Raw genomic sequence first — 7,913 nt, forward strand, 5'->3', positions numbered from 1 at the left:
GCAAAATCTTTTATCTGTAATATGCAATTTCATAAATTCTTTATTCAAATGGAATCTGCACATGAATGTAATAAATGAAACTGCAAGTCCAAATAAATACAAGTTATTTATTTCCAGTGTTATAAATGCATATTCTAGGATGCATGTTGTGGACTTGGGACCTAAGGGTTTGTGCAGTGTCATATATGCCTTCAATGAAAAGAAGTTACTACACTTCAATCCCAATCTCACCTACTCAAGTGAAGTTCCTGTTAAAATGAGTAACCCACCACAAGGCTGAGGTAACCAAACACCCTAAATATTAATACCAAGGGACTACTGAACAGTTTGATGCCGAATATGCACAGATATACCAAAGTGGGTGGACTATACGTTCCCCAGATGAAAACAGAGCATATGAATTTTTTTGGCTGCCAATTTGCCTTCTGTGAAAAAAGCCCCCTGATTGTATATTATGTGCCGTAAGACCCCTTACAGTACAGACTCCCCAAAAACCACATATTTTTGGAAAGTACACATTCTATTGAATCCAAAAATGGGTAATTATGTCTTGCTACTCCAAACCACAAAACTACAAACTATGCTTACATAAGGAACAACAATGCAAAAATCAAGTACAATTAGGCAAATAAATGAAATAAAATAACTGATCCAACAGAGTGCTTAGTGGTCAGAATACTAGCCACGCTGTGATATCAACAGTTTTAGGGGAAAAGCAAAATGTACAGTAAATGATAAAATAAAGAACTTAAAAAAGTTTAAAAAGTATGTGTGTGTTTGCGTATGCATTTGTGTAGAGCTCTAAAAAGTGTGTAAATGTGAATGTGTGCAAATATATGCAAAAGAAAAAAAAAGCCAATTTTTAATAAAATGTGCAGTGTGTAAAAGCAGGAGGGTCCTTGGCAGCATTGGACGGTCCCAGGTTCACAGATCCTAGGCAGCAGGAAGTAAGTTGGTGGGCACTGGGTGCCTGGAAGTCGGGTCCTGCGTTGGGTGGTGCGGAGCTGCCTGGTCCTGCAACAATTAGGTAAGAAGTTAGGCCCTGCAATGACAGTGTCGCAGCACTGACATGGAAGTCCCATTGGCTCGTTGCTTAGGGGAGCCATCTGACCCACTGCACAGCGGCAAAAGCCACTAGTGCAGCGAGGAAGCATTTTAATGTGAAGCATGTAGCTACTATGTGCTTGGCACTTAAATCATTTTTCTGCCAGCACGTAGTACCTATGTGCTTGGCAGGTAAAGGTTTACTTTTAATTTTTAGTGTGATGTAGAGAGCTATTCTAAGACAATTTGCATTTAGTTATTTAGCTTTTTTTCAGCAGCTCAACCAAAAACGTGTAGTTGGTCCTTCATGAAGAGCAGGTGAGCACTCTAACCAGGGAGTAGAACTTAAATTTCAAATAGGTGCCCAAACATAATTGTATGTAATGTACTGCCAACACTAACATGACATTTTAAACTCTATTAGCAAGCATAAGTCATTTTGAGATAATATTCTGAGAGTTTAAATAAATGGTTAAGCTAAGCAGAAACATGAACCTCAATTAGGAGGCATTCTCCTGCTTTGTGAGGCGTCATGGTCCAAAAAATGAGCAAGAGATCCAGGATTCATCAGGATTTGAACAAATCAGAACTTTTTGAAGGATTCAAATCTGAATCTTTACAGTTGTATGACTTGAAAATACTTGACAGCTGAATGAAGTTATTTATTTTAAGGTTACATATTTGTATTTATTGAATATGCAAATGAAGGTTAGTATTTAGATCAAATTTATTGTGAAAAACAAATTTATTGTGAAAAACGTAATATACGGGCAAATCCAAAAACAAATGGTTTTATGCATTACTATATAACTATATATTTTCACTATATTATAAGTGAAAGCCTTCTTAAAACAGACAGTATTCAAGTGCCTCATAAAACACACACAGCATTGCTTTAAAAGATGAGGGGATTTAAAGTTGACAAGGCCAAGTCCCATAAAGCCATGGTCCAATTTATATTAGGCTCTTCTTTTTGGTTTGGGTTCCCATTTCTAGCCTTGACAGGGATCCAATGGTCTGGTTAGATATGAACTTATTGCTGTCACAAGAAAATGTTAGCAGAGGGGAAATAAAAAAAAAAAGATTAAATTCTGGCATAAGAACCAATTTTGCATCCACACATTTTTGGTGAATATCTACTGTATATGGGTCAATAGCTATACTATAGGCAAATTATTAAAAAAACACTGTGCACTTGAATATAGTTGCGCTTGGCTCCTCCTGTTTGGAATTGAGTGCTTCTGTGCCTATTGATCCAGGGTGCTGTGGGAACCTAAAGCCACCTTGAGTCAATAGGAGCAGTGCAGACGCACATGTCACTCTTACACTGAACACTGGAAATGAGGCCAACAAGACTTTTATTGCAATTGCATCTAAGTCATGTTGAAAGTGTGAGTGCAATTGTATTCATTTTGACACATTGGCACAATTGGGTCATATGTAACTCCCCATGTAGACCTTAAAAACTTTGGAATTCTGTGGGGAAAATGCTGCATTGTTGGAAAAAGCTGCATTGGACTGGAGCCTTGGGGGCCCACCAGGGCTGCATAATGAAGGGCCCTCCTGGCAGTCCCTGGGGGCCCCCTCCCGAATGCTAAACGATTGATGCATGCATGTGCAAAAAACGCAGCGACACAGCACAGCAGCTGGTCAGCCGGGGGAGAAGGTCTCTGCTGGGGCCCACCGGGTATTTTCCTGGTGTCCCGCTGACCCAGTCCAACTGTCCGACCCTGAGAAAAAGCATGACGATTGTTCTATAAATTTCACTTTGCTTACTGTACTTACAGTTTGAAAAGACGCCTTTTTTCAATTATGAGTAGCTTGCACTGTAGGGTTTATTTTCTATTTGCAGTGCAAATAAATACCCAGGAAGGTATTTGTACAAACTCAAAATATAGCTTGTCTATTTGAAAGGAGATTACTATGTATAGCTGAAAGAAGCTTATATGTTTATAAAACCTAGGGGAATGTCTTTTTTTTTTGTTTTATTTTTATCAGCCTTAAGTGCTGCATATGTGCCATTCCTGTAGACTTATTAAATAAGAGCTGACATCTGGACCCTGACTAGCCTGCTTAATTATTAAAGCATCTTCACTGCTACAAGTCATTTCCAGAAAAGAAGGCAACCTGCGCTTTCTCAGACAGCCAATTTTATTGGATTTAGCCTCAGCTCATTTTATGTGATCAGCCTAGAAATCTCTGTTACTCTTTGTTTGCTAAATACATTTTTTGTTGCATAGAATTCAGTAGCTGGTTGATATGGTTTGATTGCTGAATTGCTCCCAACTTTCTCATCTGAATTACATGCAAATTGGGGGGCTGTATATGAATCATGGAACATCACTGCTAACTGCAGGCAGTGCTGTATTCTTTGGAGAGGCACTGGCTTTTGCACAGCAATTTGGAAAGCCAGGTAGGGTGCAAAAAAACATGGTGCTTTTTGCCAGTTTTTAACACCTGTACTGCACACTGTCCTGCACATTGTAAATAATCCCCATAGTCAGAGCAAACCATTTCCATGCCACCTGTATATAGAAAGCATGCAAATCTCACAGTCCTTCTATTGCAGTTTTGTTGACAGCCAAAGAGGGCTTTAACTGGAAATCACCATAATAGGGACAACTCCCTAGGTATTTTTATAGGTCTTGTCATAGCCAGTACAGAAAACATATCAGCAAATTCCCCTGGTACTATGAATGTTTTTGCAGTGAAATCTGAGGGTATGGTGGCTTCAAGACCATAAACTACTACAAATACTATCCAATCTCTCTCAGGTTGGAAGTAAAAAAAGACCATGTTTGTATTCTGAAATTTTCTTTCTTTCTAAGCAACTCTATTGAGCATTTAAAGACAAAATGGGGTACATTTATCAAAAAGTTAACTTATCCATTCATTTCTATGGGATTTTGAAAGGCATATTTATCAAAGGGCGACCTTACACTTTCACTCATTGATAAATACTCTTTTAAAAATTCCATATAAATGAATGGATAGTGGTGGAATTTCACTCTAGGGGGCAGTGTCAGACTGGCCCACTGGGATACCAGGAAAAGTCCCAGTGCGTCCAGGTGTCAGTGGTACCTCATGCTTCTAAACATTTGGCCTATTTCATGGCCATTCCCTATTTCTATGAGAAAAAAAGATGCTCAATAGATGGAAAAATAGAGGATAGTTTGTAAACAAAAGAGACTAGGAGAATAGAGGTTGAGTGAGGAGAGGAAGAAAAATAGTACTAAGAATACCTTGGAGGACAACATCCAGGCCGCACCACTTCAGCTGAACAAGCCTGATTTGGAGAAAAATGAATGAAATCCAATAAAATTGTCACAAATTTGTCTCAAAAGAAAAAAAAACTTCTTTCCTGACTTTTACTGACTAAAATGTCAATTAATTGGCAGGTATTTTTTTTTAGATTATTTAATGAGCTGTCAGATAGGAAGGAAATGCAAGAAATGCTGATTACATTAGAAATTAAAATAACCTCCTGTTTTCAGTTGTCACATCAATATACTAATTTCCAAGTCTAAACTGATGTCAGACCTTTATCCAGGAGAAACCAGCAGTGAACATGGAATCCATAAATGATTTCAGGGAAATCAGCAAAAAGGGGTTCATTTTGACAATTACAAAATGGATAAATGTGGTTATATAAGAAACTAGGACCAGTAAATTAGAAGCATTCATGCTATTCTCATCCAAGAACAATGATTGAAAGAAAAATGTTGAATCCCCATGCCTCACAAATTTGAACAGCTGTCTTCAGGAAAACATAGGACCATATTCACATAGACAATGTCAGATGCATGTATAGTGAATTCTGTGCTGTCCCTTTAAAAGGGCAATTGTTGTTACTGATTGCTGCTTTGTTACCAGATAATCATAGAATTTGCCTGCTGGCATTCCTTATTTTGTTTTAAACACTAATAATTAAAACTTAACTGTGTCTATCTTCAACATGTCTTTACCTGACTTTACTGACAAATTTTATCCACTTGGTCCTTACTTCTGGAAGGAGGACTAGTAGTCCTAGTCCCTAGTAAGTAAATGTATCTGGCTCCAAAGTAGCAAAGTAGACTTTCACATGAAATCAAAAGTAGAGAAGAATGAAGAATGGAAAAAGAGGAACGTGGACCTGGCTGAAAGTTGATCTGATGTGCAGCTCTATGACAGAACAAATAGCTGACAGGGTTCTGTGAATTAAAAGGGATCCCACAGGGGATAGCTGTTTATATGGATTATTCCTAGAACCAATAATCATTGGATATTCAAGTGCTACTGCACATGACACTTCCATTTTGATCATTTATATATCATAGATTCTATTGCCAGCAAATATGTTTTTTGGTTATAGATATATTATGTTTAAGAATGGGGCATGTGTAGTAGCACTTAAAACTTGTGATGGGTCTCACACTGTCTTGACTTATTCTAAAGCTGGTGAATAGTAGATCACAGCAACATCCACCAACGTCTACATCATACTTTTGGGTAATTCCCATTTAGATTTTTAAAGCATTATATTGAAAAATGGGTGTTATCGAAAAATGACACTTAGTCTCAAAATCAGCAAAGGTACATTAACTATGGCACTGCAATACTTGAGGGTAGATCTCCACTTAAGTCTGGACATTGGTGATGCACAAGATGGAAGTCTCTAAGACTGCACCTGCACCTTCTGCTTGACAGGGTGTACTACCAATGCACCAGTGAACAGTAGTGAGGGACAAAAACAGGGTGGAATACCAGTGCACACCAGTAGTAAGCGAGAGGGAGCTAAATGGCGGCTTCTCAATAGGCAGAGAAAACCCATTCCTAATTTCTAATATACTTTACTTTCATATACTCCCTGTATTATGAGAATCTAGTGCTTAGGAACCTTGTGGTGTAACATGTTATTGATGATGGGAAGTTGGGAATATATGGACTGTAAAGCAGAAGTGTTAAATTAACTATCTCCCTAGAAGTGAAAATTCACACACGTTTCAAAAAAGTATAATATAACTGTTTAACTTGCTGTTGCTCTGTGCCCTAGGAGTATTTGGTTTCCTTAATAATGCCCCTTTTTAAAAGACACTCCTTTGGGTTTATCGGGTAGCACCTCTGCATGTTTGGACTCAAAAATAGAAATATACTATAGACAAATACTGGAGTAGTAAGAGACAATATAGGTAAGGACCTGCTCACAAAAGCTTCCAATTTAAGAGGGAAAGGAAGTGAGACAAATACAGCAACTCTACAGTAATTGTAGAGTTACTGATGGTTAGCGTAGTAATGATAAGTGCATAGTGAGACATTGAAAACAAGTAGTTAGGTGTGAGTGAAGAGGAAGTTAGTTAGGAAGGTGGTAAATTATTGAGGGCTTGGGTTATAGGCTTGAGAATAAAGTTGGGTTCATTTAAAAGCCTAAAGGCTCTAAGAATGTCTAATGGAACATGGCACATGAAATGCAGAAGTGAGAAGAGGTAACAAGTGAGGAGGAATGAGGGTGGTCATGTGCAGATGAAATGTTACATCTTGGGGTTTGTACTTGGTGATTAGAGAGGTTATTATATAGGTGTGACATGGTTGAATGTATGAATGTGGCAATAGTGTTCATAATTGTTTTATTGAGGAAGTGTATCACTAGGCTTTGCTTGAAACATGTTGTGTGATATACTTCTTCAATAAAGGAGACATATGGGATATGTGAAAACTCCCCTAATTTTGTAGGCAATAATAAATAATATATGTTGCCTGTTTTACTTTGGGCTAAAATGATCATTTACTTTAAAAAGTGCCCCCCCTTATTGGAGGTCCCTATTGATCTGCTACAGTTGCTATGTGTTTCAAATGAGGGTGGGTGTGTCCAAATGATCCTTGCCAGAAACACAGTAGCAGGGAATAGTCAACCACAGCCCTGTAATCACACAAGCAAAGCCAGGCTTCAGTTCATTATCAGGTCATCCTAGCTGCTGATTGGCTGCTATCCTACAGTTCAATGTGTTAAGTGCTGCTGGCTTCCCTGCACAGCCTGGGAAAGGAGGGAGCAGGAAGTGGAACAGTTGGCGGCACTAGTAGGCTGCTCATTTTTTAAATAAATCAACCTGGAACACTACTTTTTTCTATATTGCATAAAGCACTAGCACTAGCACAATGGGTCGGATTCAATTCAGTGAGAAAAAGGTTTATCAAGTGAAAAGTCATGGACTGAATTCAATTTGAGATTAGTTATCTCACAGTTTATCACGTGAAAACTCTATTGAAGTCTATCTGCAAAAACTGGAACTGTTTTTTTTTATCCTTAAATTGAATCTTGTCCACACGTTTTCATGTGATAAACCATAAGATAACTTTTTCTCACTGAAATGAATCTGGCCCAGTATGTCACCTTTAAAATTGCACTGACATATTTTTTGTTTTAAATTTCACATAATATAAAGTCTATCCTAAACACCTGTTCGCTTCATTCCCAGCAGTCTGTGGATTGTAAGCAGGCTGCTTCCTCCACTCTGCAGAATGTTCATGACAGTGGTGCTACTGGATGATGTCACAGCCTGACATATTCCATTTGTTGCATTTCCCAGTCACAACAGACGAAACTTGTCAGGCTGTGACTTCATTCTTGTACTTAAAAGCCCCTGTGGAAGTCTTATCAGATGAAAAATGCCAGGCTGTATTGTAATAACATAGTATACAGTCTGTGCTGTGGCATAGTATTCTATATTTTGTGCATTACTATAAATTAGTAAAAAGTGTGGGAGACTCAAATGCAGTAAAGCATCTCCTACTACAGTAAATAATATTGTGTAAAGCAGAGAGATCACCAGTCAGAATGCAGCCTATTATGGGATATTGTGACAATGGAAGGACACTACCAGTGTAGAAATCGA

Source organism: Xenopus laevis, chromosome 2S, assembly GCF_017654675.1.
Source record: "Xenopus laevis strain J_2021 chromosome 2S, Xenopus_laevis_v10.1, whole genome shotgun sequence".
NCBI lineage: Eukaryota > Metazoa > Chordata > Amphibia > Anura > Pipidae > Xenopus > Xenopus laevis.